Source organism: Alligator mississippiensis, chromosome 1 (assembly GCF_030867095.1).
Source record: "Alligator mississippiensis isolate rAllMis1 chromosome 1, rAllMis1, whole genome shotgun sequence".
Lineage (NCBI taxonomy): Eukaryota > Metazoa > Chordata > Crocodylia > Alligatoridae > Alligator > Alligator mississippiensis.
The window spans coordinates 326,789,497-326,801,119 of record NC_081824.1 but is presented as its reverse complement, the minus strand read 5'-3'; the positions used below and the strand labels follow the sequence as shown (position 1 = coordinate 326,801,119).

General features: G+C 45.0%; 1 protein-coding gene across 3 annotated transcripts in view; it reads right to left on the bottom strand.

The window, feature by feature from the left end:
• The window catches only part of ARHGAP6 (Rho GTPase activating protein 6), a 556,002-nt gene that overhangs the window by 168,427 nt on the left and 375,952 nt on the right, over nt 1-11,623 (bottom strand). The window lies entirely within an intron of this gene.

The following is an 11,623-nucleotide window of genomic DNA, read 5'->3' as shown; positions in this document are numbered from 1 at the left end:
TTGTGTTGAAGCTGGACCATAAGAGTTGTGGCTCATTAGATACACTTTTATGTTAATAGTAATGTAAATATCAGGTATGACTCTTGGTCCCTTGCTTATAAAAAATGTAGTGCCGACTAGAGCCCCATACAGGACTGTGTCTTTAATCCTGCCCCTCATAGAAACCTTTCCCACTCCTGCCTACCCCTAAAAAATGTTCTTTTATTTTTTCTTGTTCTTGCCCACAACATCTTAAATCCAAGTACCTCCCACACAGGGACAAGACTTTTGAAATAAGCAAACAATGTTTCTTCCCTCAAGCTATTTTTTCTCACCCAATCCTGCTTGCAACACCACGTCCTAGCACTGTCAGTGGGTCATGGCAGCAACCCACTCTTACTGCAAGGCTCTTATGCAGTCTAAACAACACCTAGAAAAATTATGTTTCTAATTAGAAAAGAAGGTTCAGCCCTTCACCTTACATAAAATGACCCTGGAACTTACATTCCTAAATAAGCAGGGATGCATATCATAGATACTGTGAACAGCTTTCAGAGGAATTTGAACTATACTGAGAAACTTTATCCAGAGAGAAACTGATTCACATTGCCAGAAGGTAAACTGAGCTTCCGTTTTTTAAAAAAGACAGCATGAAGGCTGAAACTGGGAACCAAATCTTTGGGAACTGCTTTATAGTTTTGTTTTTGCAAATGATCTGAACAATCAAAGCCAGATCACAGTCAAGAATAAAATGCATTTCTGAATTGGCTTTTTTCCTGGTATAATCAAGGTGTAAGGAAGAAAATCATTTACTTAAAAATACTGGCTTCACTCACTTTTCTGTTTAATATTAGAGTATGATGTACTAATGCTTCAGATATACATGGCAACTAAAATATAAAAAGACACATTCACAAAATGGATAAATGATCTTTTAAATCCAATTATCTTTACATATCTTTTATCTTTTGATGATTTTAGCAAAGCCTTTTAGCATTTGGTTCATTTCTTGAAGGTCCAGCCCTTGGAGGCATTCAATTTAAGCAAACATCTTAGCTTTTATTAAAAAATAAAGGAGCTTTAGTCTTAAAGGTTGTGGACAAAAGATAAAAAATTCCACTGAACTCAACAGCAGGAGTTATACAAAAAACAGTTTCAAAACAGCTGAAACTGGTTTAAGATAAACCTGGTTGAATGTAGTATCAGACTTGACTAATTTAGGTAAACTGGTTTATGAAACTTCTGTCCCAGACTCCTTCCTGGTTCAGGTTAAATCACAGTTCCCCCGCATCCCAGCATGCTTTCCACCCATGGACAGGGCTGTGCCGTCTGCTCCAGAAAGCAGGGCTGCCCCACCCCTCTGCTCCCTAACTGGAGCAATGAGGGCTCACTCACTGGCCTCACTGGCTGGATCACTGGCCACCTCCACCAGGCAAACCTCTGCTGGGGTCTGGGGCCAGGGAAGGGGGTTAAATTTCCCTTCCCCTGAGTATGGAGCTGCCTTGCCCTGTTTACCTAGTGCTGGCTGTGACTGTGGACTATTAATCCCAGAGGCACCTAGAAGCAGGAAGAGGAAATGGTAAGTGACCCTGCACAGTCCTGCTGCTGTGATTCTGGACTGCAAATCCCAGAGACCTCAGGGGCAGCAGGAAGAGTAAGCAAACATACAGCCCAGGCTGCCTATGTGCCAGAGAGCCTAGCGCTCCCCACCCCCAGCTTCTGGCTTGAGCGACTGCAGGCATGTAGCTTCATTTCCTGAATCAAAAGTGAATGTCTGTTCATTTGCTTATTGGTTCAATCTTTGCAGCTTAAACTAACCTGCAAAGACTGAATCAATGCAGCCTCAGGCTTTTTGACTGTCTGTACTTAGCCTTAAGGCCTAGAAAACAGAAGATAAATAAGATCATCAAGTTATCATATTCCTCCTCATTATTTTTGGGACCCAACTTGTGATTTTCAAATGTTTCTTGTTTGCAGTAATATGTTATGACCTTTTAAATATAAGCCACAGGGGACATTCTATATAGGGGATTCTAAGTTCTCTGCTAGTCAACACAAGAATGGATACCCATCTTTTTTACTTTTTTCCTCTAAACATGGATAGGAGGTGACAGGGAAAGGGGGGAGAGTTTTCACTTTGCTATTAACCTTCTTAGCAGTATCACATTTTTATGCATTGCATGATACATTTTACAGATGTGTTAGACTCTGTTAGACCCTTCCCCTAAAAGCAGGAAATAAGATGAAAGTATAACTCCAAAAGTTAAAGCACATACAGGCTACTTCCAAGCCAAGGAAAAACAGCTTATCCTCTATCTGTGGCAAAAATATACCTAAGATCTAGCAGAAAGAGGCAGTGCAGCTAGCAAAGAAAGTATGTTCTCTGTCTAAAACTATTACACTTTAGTTCTAGCCCCAGCTCTGTCACCAATTTCCTTCCAGTTTAGGGAAATTCTTTTAACCTCTCTATGCCTGTTTCTTCCTTTGTTAAATGGGAATAATACCATTTGCCTACATGAGGTTAACTGAAAATTAATGAATAACTAAATCTTAACACAATGCACAAGTCTTATGTAATGTTACAAAGGGTTATGTTGAATTTAGTTAGGGTCCAGTCAATAACAACTGACATCAACAGAAAGGCTCCAGTGGGAACAAAATCACTGTGAGAGCCCACTCAGCCAGAACAGATGAGCACCACCTTGAGCAGATGAGCACCACCCTGAGAGGGAGGGTTAGTGGGGTCTGCAAAGCAGCCTGGGATGCCAAGGGACTGCAACCTAACTCAAGTCACAAGGAGACTTTGTTCAACAGAACTTCTGTACAACAGAACTTCTTTATGTCCTAAATTGCTTAAGTGTGATACTACATTCATCCAGGTCTATCTTAAACCAGGTTCCACAATTTTTAAAATGGTCTATTTGGGCTGAACTTCCGTTTGGTTATGGGTGTAGACTGGTTTCTGATCACTTACAATGATTTACGTGTAATGTCTGTACCTGGCCAAGGTGAACATTTTCAAAGGCATATAGAGTTGTTAAACGCCTAACTCCCACCAATTTGCGTAGCATCTGATTACCATTTATGCCTTTGAAAATCTCTCCTCATACACACTTCAATAGTGACAGAAAGGAGAACAATGAGATCACCTCCAACTATGCTTATGATGATTTTCACCTCCATAACAATGACATCATGTAAAGTTTGTCCTGTTGTTTTAATTGATTGCTTCTGGAATCTGCAGTCATGTACTCATCAACTTCTTCCTCCCCCTTTCCATCACTCTAGATTCCCAAATCCCAACAGGCACAAAATTACATTTCTAGCTCCTTCACACATACCAAATCTATGCTTAAACAACTGCATGAGCTTCACATTTATTTCAGACTAGAACTCACACCCCAATTTTAAACCCCTACATGAATTTGCTAGACACCTTAGCCCACCAAATGTTCATGAATACATGTATCCTACATGCAGACCACATATTTGCATGTGACAGCCCAGCTGAGAAGGCAGCAGCTAATACACTTTTTCAGCAGCTGGGCAGACCAGTTGCATTCTGCTTCACTCCTTCCTCCTGACAAAGAAAGCCACTGCTGACTAGTACAGAAAAGAGTTAGGCTATAAATACACTGCCCTTTGGGAGAGGGAGACTTCCTGAAACCAAAACCAAGCTGAGCAGTGTCCAAGAGGAGCCTATTTCCTGTTGCTACAGAAGATGACTAAAGAGATAGAGACTATGGAAAAGAGGAGATAAAAAGATCTGGGATGAAAAGCAATGACAGTAGGACTGAGGGAGAGGACAAAAATGGAATCTGGGGAAGGCCCTATTGGATTGCAGAGGGGTTTCAATACTAAAACTTTGGGACCTGACAGTAACAGAAGTGGAGGCGGTTGAACAGGGTCATAGAAGACTTGTACGTGTGATTTTGAAGATAGAGAGAAACACTCTGAAGGAGGGAAAGAAAGAAAGCGTGGAATGGTAGGTGAAAATATGGGGTAGTGAAGAGAATGTAGCAGTGCAATTAAAAAAGGGAAGAAAAGATCATAAAAGGGAGAATTTAAACAAATGCAGGTGAGACATACTGAAATTAATCTTGGGCAGCAAAGCACTGAGGGGTTCCCCTGAGAACATTGTCTTTTTCCACTTCCTTCCTGCTCTTTTAGTTCACCTGGAATCACCCTCCATCTCACAATGCCAGCTGGAACTCGAGGGCATAAAGGCTTGGACTAATAAATGAGGAATGGGATGGAAGCGTGCCCTTCTGCTTGCCCAATACCAATGACTACCAGTCTAGTCTTGCAGATTCCTTGACCTTCTGAGCCTACCAAATCCTTTATGTCACAAGAGAACGAAAGCTGCTTGGAGACAGAACAAACCAATTGTTTCCTTTTACTCACAGCAAAATTTTAATGCTCCACATGCCAAAACACTCAGACCAGAACTTTACTTTGGAAGCAAAACTACTTCACCTAACACGCTAATGCAAGTGCCAAATGCAGTTAATTTATACAGTTATATTTGTTGTCAGCAAATCATACACAGGGGTGGGCAAAATACAGCCCAGATCCAGCCCATGGCAGACTCTATTTCCTGGCAACCCCAGTGGTAACAGCTCCTTCTGGCTGCTGCTGCCTGACCCAGCCTTTCTGTCCAGGCACCCCAGCCCATTCATCCCACAAGCACCACTGGGGCAGGACCTGCACAAACAGGGTGCATGGCTGGGCAGCTGGGATGGGGCCGTGGCAGCGGTGTCTGGGAGTGAGACAGACAGGTGGGACTAGGGAGACCCTGGGATCTTGGGGCAATCATAGGGTGAGGCCAGGCAGAGCTGCGACTCACTGCCCACATGCCTGTGACAGGCGCAGGTTCTGCAGACAGGGCGTGCAGGGAGCAGATCAGCTCTACCCCAACCCCAGCCCTGGATACAGCTCCTTGCACAGCTCCCAGCTCCATGGAGACCCCGGGATCACAGGGCTGTGACAGCATAAAGCCAGGGCTGGGCAGAGCCCTGGTTCTGAGGGCATGTGCGGAGTGCATCGCAGCTCTGCCCCAGCCCCTCACTGTCACTGGAGTCCCCATGGAGACTGGTCAGGAGCCGTGCAGGGACCTGCATCCAGGGCCAGGGCTGGAGCCAGGGCAGAGCCACAATCCACTCCCCACACGTCCCTGCCTGTGGAACCCATGCCATTACAGGGGCACCTGGACAGCGGATCACAGCTCTGCCCCAGGCCCTGGACCCAGGCTGCCACCACCCCAAGATCCTGGGTTCTCCTTGACCCCATCTGTCTCACTACTGGATGCCGCTCCCTGCCAGGCCATGGCCCCGTCCCAGCTTGCAAGCCACACACTCTGCCTGTGTGGGTCCTGCCCCCAGCAGTGGGTGCAGCGCAGCCAGGCCAAGGTGCATGGGCAGTGGGGCTGGGTCCAGCAGTGGCAGCCAGGAGCCACCACTGCCAGAGATGCCAGGAAGTGGAGTCTGGTCATGGGCCAGATCCAGCATTTTGCCGACCCGTCATAACAGGATACAAGTACTCTCAGATCTGAAGTATTAATAAGAATTGTTGCTTACTTCTGGTCAAAATTATCCAGATCAATGAAATTTCCAATAAATTAAGTTCTTCGAGTCCTTCAGAGGGGGGTTACTGACAGCCCTATTTCATAGAGAGGGAAACCCACACAGAGGCCAAGTTCCTCACTTTACGGCACTGGGAAATCACAGCATAATAAGAAACAGAATCCAAGCTTCTCAACTCTCTCCTACTCAAACAACTACTACTCTCCACTGTCACAAAATTACAGTTCTACCGTTATTACCATGATTTCTTTATATTTCATAATTTCCATATTATAAATGCACTGATCCTTCCAATCCAGTCCAAGTACTTGGTCCTCTTCCTTGCAACCCACCTTGGGCCTGATTACTTACCTGACCTCCCTATTCCAAGACACTTAGACACAATAAAACCAATGGTATTTATGACAATGGTGACCAAAACTGGAGGCAAAATTTTAGGGAGCAGAGCTGTTAAAAAGGAAGACTTCTGTCATTAAAATTTGCCAACAAAGGGAACAAAATAAGTCCTGATTCTTCCAGTATACATCAGAAAATTAATTGGTTGTATCTGCAACTATTTATCAAATGTGCCCTCTTCCACGATGCACTTGACATAGCCAGTATCTCACAGTCCTTATGATGCATGCACTCATTCTGTATAGACATACCATAAAGATGTACGGATTTTCACCAAACAAAGTTTTCAGGAGGCTGTATACTACCAATCAGCAATGATAAGACTTACACAGCAGCCTAAAAGAAAAAACAGCTCAAATATTGGTTAAGTGATGAAAATACATCAAAGGAATGCTGATATAGCACTAATGTTTTCATAATTTAAAAGGCATTATTTTTACCATTCAAGAATGCTTGGTCCTTAAGTCATGTCATCTGTGTGGTTGAGGGGAGGGGAGGACAAGAATCAGAAAGTAACAGTTAAATCAAAGCAAAAAACAGCCTGTCAGTGGAACACACTGCTTCAAAAGAACTTAGGAACTATTTCGAGATATGCATCATATTATAAACCCAGTCAACAGGAAGATACTTCTCTTGGAAACATTTCTGGGTTAAGAACAAACAACTGCATTTCAAAGAAACTCAGGGAACAAGCACAAGTTAGAAGTGAGTGACTTCTGTGAGAACTGTATTATTTTACAACAGTTCTAAACTACAGTCTGCTGCAACTATCCCAAAAGTTCAGTCAAGAGTAACAGGAATGCACTTCCCTCCCAAATGTGCCCACTGTCTTGAGACCTGTGAGGAATAGATCTTTCCTTCAGAGGCCAAGTTCATTCAGTTACAAACCTTTATGCAACCAGTGTGGTTTAAATAAGCTGTAATAGACTTGTGAATCACTTTCACAGGTTCTGGGGATTATAATTGATCCAACTATTTCAGCACTGTCTGTCTCTGACACATATTCATAGAATCATAGGAAGTTAGGTTTGGAAGGGACCTCAGGAGGTCATCTAGTCCAACCCCCTGGTCAAAGTAAGATCATCCCCAACTAGATCATCCCAACCAAAGCTTCCTCTAGCCAGGTTTTGAAAGCCTCCAAAGATGAAGCTTCCACCACCTCCTTAGGTAACCTGTTCCAGTGTTTTACTACCCTCTTAGTGAGAAAATTCTTCCTAATAGCTAATCTAAACTTCCCTTGCTGCAACTTGAGACCATTGCTCCTTGTTCATTCAGTTCTTATAATATATTAAGTTACCATAATATTCAGTTACTATAATATCTGAATGCCTTTACAATATCCCTGCAAGCCAGGTGATACTGCCAGACAAAGGCCCAGATCTACAAACTGAGTTAGGCTTGGTGACATTGAGTACATTACGCCTATTTTTTTTTACATGCGCAGCTCCAAGCATGGAATTCATAAGCCTGAATCAGTCACCACAACAGCCTGCGCTGAAGGAGCCTGCGTTACCCCATCAACGCAAAAGGTCACAAAACAAGGAGCATTCTAAAATCCCATCTCTTGCTCAGGCCTGCAGTCTTAACTAAAGCTGTTACTGGAATTCACAGCCCCAAACCCTTCCTGGACTTCAGTGCTTAAGTCATCCTTTAAGATACAGACATCCAACTTGTATTTTCTTTCTAAAGCAGCTGTATATTGAGGAGACTGTGGTGCCTGCCTTTGAAGTAATAATCTAATGATTAGAACACTGCCTCAGGAAGTAGAAAAATAGTATTCTATGCCCTCCTTTGGCCATTTCCCAAAAGAGAGAGCACTGATCACAAAGTTATATAGGCTAGGCTGAGGTAGGGGCATTCTCCAGCCCTTCTCCTGAAGTTGTTTTACTGTGCAGCAAGGAATGCAAAAGGGCCAGGAAGACAATAAACTCAGTAGCCAGTAATAAGAAGACTCCCCTTGGGAAGGTTTCTGGGTTCTGGACTCATTTTAGCTTCATATACTAAACTGCACATACAGGCTAGGGACAGAAGTTACACATAAACTGATTTAAGTAATCAGAAACTGGTTTAAATCTGTAACAGAACAGAAGCTCAATGCACATCAACTAGTTTCAAAATGGCTAAAGCTGGTTTAAGGTAAACCTGGTTGAATGTAGTATCAGATGTAACTGATTTGGGTCAAACCGGTTTATAAAACTTCTGTCCCAGACTCATTCCTGGTTCAAGATAATCAGAGTCCCCCAGCATCTAGCCATCATACAGGGAAGTCCAGTTGTCCTCTGTCATCTATTGATATGAAACCAGACGTCTTTATGTCTTCCTTATGTCTCTTGAAGAGAAAAATAAATAGAGGACATAAAGGTGTTGGGTTTTGTATCAATAGAGGACAGAGTAGCAGAAAACCGGAATGCCCTCTATGATGGCCATGCTTCCAGCATCCCATCCCATCCCAGCTGTGCTGTCTGCTCCAGCAGAGAAGAGTTGGGGGAGCAGGAGGGGAGTTGGGGAACGAGGACAGGATAGAGAGGCAGGGACTGCCACCCTTCCCCAGGCAAACCCTGGCTGGGGTCTGGGTCCAGAGAAAGGGATTGGTGAGATTGGCCAAAGGGGACCCGCCCCCCCCCCGGCTGCTGACTGCTTGCTGGGGGGGCATGTGCCCCCCTGACCCAGGAGGCACCAGATGCCCATGGACTGAATTGATTCAGCATCAGGCTTTTTGACTGTCTGTACTTAGCCACAGAATGATAGGAAGCCATCAGAGATTAGTGCACTACTATAACATGTAATTAACACAAAAATCTCAATAACAGGGCAGCTGTATTCTGCCTCTCTGCTTCTGCTGTGTTTTCACTTCTGTTTTCCAATGGCTTTATACAGTACCCCTATGTAGAACAGTAAGCAGTGGACTTATCTCCAGGTGACAGGAAAAAAAAACTTCAGTGAGATATGTATGAGGAAGAAAGAGACAGTTTTCTTGCCAACTATGTATGGCAAAAACGTGCATTCATCATTTACTTGCTTGTCCATAAGACTTGTGCATATAAGACAACCCTTCCCTCCCATTCCCAGTCTGCCAATGCACATAGCAAGCAAGAAATGTATTTCATCTAAGTTGTCAAAATAAACACTACCCATTTTCCAGGTGCATTCCAGAACAGACAGATAATATTGACTATTGTATTATCTATATTATCTGACAGAGCTACAATCTATTCACCACCTCTCTTGTTCTATCTCAGCCCAGACTATAATAAATGTTTTTAATAATAAATTAAATAAGTGGCACAACAAATAAGTGTCAAATAAGTGGGTTTTTTTACAAGACAGCAGTGATCTCACTGTCAGATCTTAGTGAAGATAAAAAGCACCCGCCATTTTTCATAGAATCATAGAGAAGTAGGGCTGGAAGGGACCTCCACTGGTCATCTAGTTCAACCTCCTCAAGGAAACACTGGGTGCATCTACACGTGCTCTTTACTGTGTAGTGAACTAATTAGCTCCACAGTAAAACGTCACCATCTACATGCATGCTGGTATTAGGGCACAGTAAATTAATTAACTCCGCCATAAGACAGTACTGTCAGGGACAGTATTAGCTCACAGTGGAGTACATAACTTTGCCAAAATGCACATATAGACTGGTGACAGGGGTTGCCTGGGGCATGAAGATGCTAACATGTGCGGGCTGCCTGCTGCCCAGTGGCACAGTTTAGCACCCTCATTCCCCAGCCAGCCCCTTTGCCACCTGACTGCCATGAGGAGCCCGGGGCTGAACCCCCAGGCTCCCGGCCAGCCCAGGGCTGCTCTGCCCTGGCTCAAAGTGCTGTACTCCCAGACATACATGTAGATGCTGTGCCCAGCAGCAACTGTCTTCAGTGCAAACTGAGCTGGAATTTATTTCATTGCCTTAATAGAACAAACAGATGCACTCACTATTTCCAAGAAACATTATCTTTCCCCATCTCGCCCAAAGTTGATCTTATTTTATTCATGGAGAACAAAAAAATAAGCAGCCCCAACCCCTACCCTCCCGCGCAAAATTAAAGCTATATAAATTATTTTCTGTAATATTTCAGTATGATAAATAATGCTATCCACGTTGTTCCTCCATTGGTATGTGAGTAGAAAATAATCTGAAAAATCTCTAACAGGAACGAATAAGAAACTGGGATGAGATGGTACAAGAAAATGCTACTATCCGTGGCACTGAAATCCAAAAGAGGAGGCATCACTTAAATTACCATTATTCATATTTTTGTGTTTACATCAGTGCATAATCAATGCTCTGCCTTGCAAAAAACTGAAGTATCTGAGACAGACCACATTAAAAGCACACATCACACCCTTTGTGGGCCTTTTCTCCAATTCCATAAACCAGGGATTTTCAGCCAGGGGTACATGTACCATGGGGGTACTTTGGAAGGCCCCAGGGGGTACATGGCACTGGCACGGAGAAGCCAGTGGCACTTCCAGGTTTGCTCCTGCATCCCCACCCTCTGCTGCTCATCAACTGGCTGCCAAGGGACTCCCCACTTCTTGACTGGCCACCGGGGGTACCCCGACCAAAAAAAGGTTGAAAATCCCTGCCATAAACAATTAACTCAACACACAGGCACTCCTTTCATTTTGTTTTAAGAATTGGTTCAGACTCTCCCTCAGGAGGTGCTTAGCACAAAATCATTGTTAAGTAACTCCAAACAAAGGAGAGTGTCAATTAGGGCCCCTCTATATGTGCAGGTAAAAGTGCAATGGGATCTAATGCACAATCCACACAATCACAACTCCTGCCGTACCACATGTGAATAGAAAAGCAAGCTCCCATGCCTGGGAGCCCCCCAACTGAGGGGCTCCCACATACACCCACAGCTGGGAGACGCAGCTTCTGCAGTCTCTCAGCCCCAGGGGTATGTGAAGCATCCAGGGATGGGAGACTGTGGTAGCTGTAGTACCCCAGCCCTGGGGGTTTTATATATCCTTGGGGCTGGGAGACTGCAGGAACTGTGATCTCCTCGCCCCAAGGGCTCTACGCATCCCCAGGAGCTGGGAGATTGCAGCCACATCCTGAAGCTGGTGGAACCCAGCACGGACCTCCTGGGACCAGGAGGTTCACTGCTGACCCAGTGGCCACAGCTGTGGGACCCAGCTGGATCCTGGCCATGGGCAACTGGTGCCTCCAGAGTCTGAGGGGGCACCCGCAGGCACCACCATAAGTGTTGGGGCTGGAGCTGGCGAGCTCCCACAGGCGCAGCTGCTGCTGTTGGCGGCAGCAGCAGAGCTGGCGAGCTACTGCAGGCACCACCGGTGGTAGCGGCCCTGTCAGGGGGGACACGTGACCTCCTGTGCTCCACCTACATGTCACTTATGTTCCTAGCAGCTGCAGGAAGCTGCTGGCACCCAGAGTTCACAGCTGCTCTGGCTAAAGAGTGAGACAATCCTGCAATGGGAACATCAAGTCCAGGTCCCGGGATGCATGACTCTAGGACAGCATTTATCCTGGATTTGCAGCGTCGTGCAAGGACCGGGAACCAGTAGGTTTCCCCTTGCAGGCTGACTGTTTCCCAGGGGCTGCCATGGCATGGTACCCCCTGCCCGCCTAGCAGCAGCAGGGGCAGTGGCAATGGAGTTGTGCCCCTGCTGCTGCTAGGCAGGAAGGGGGTGCATGGTTG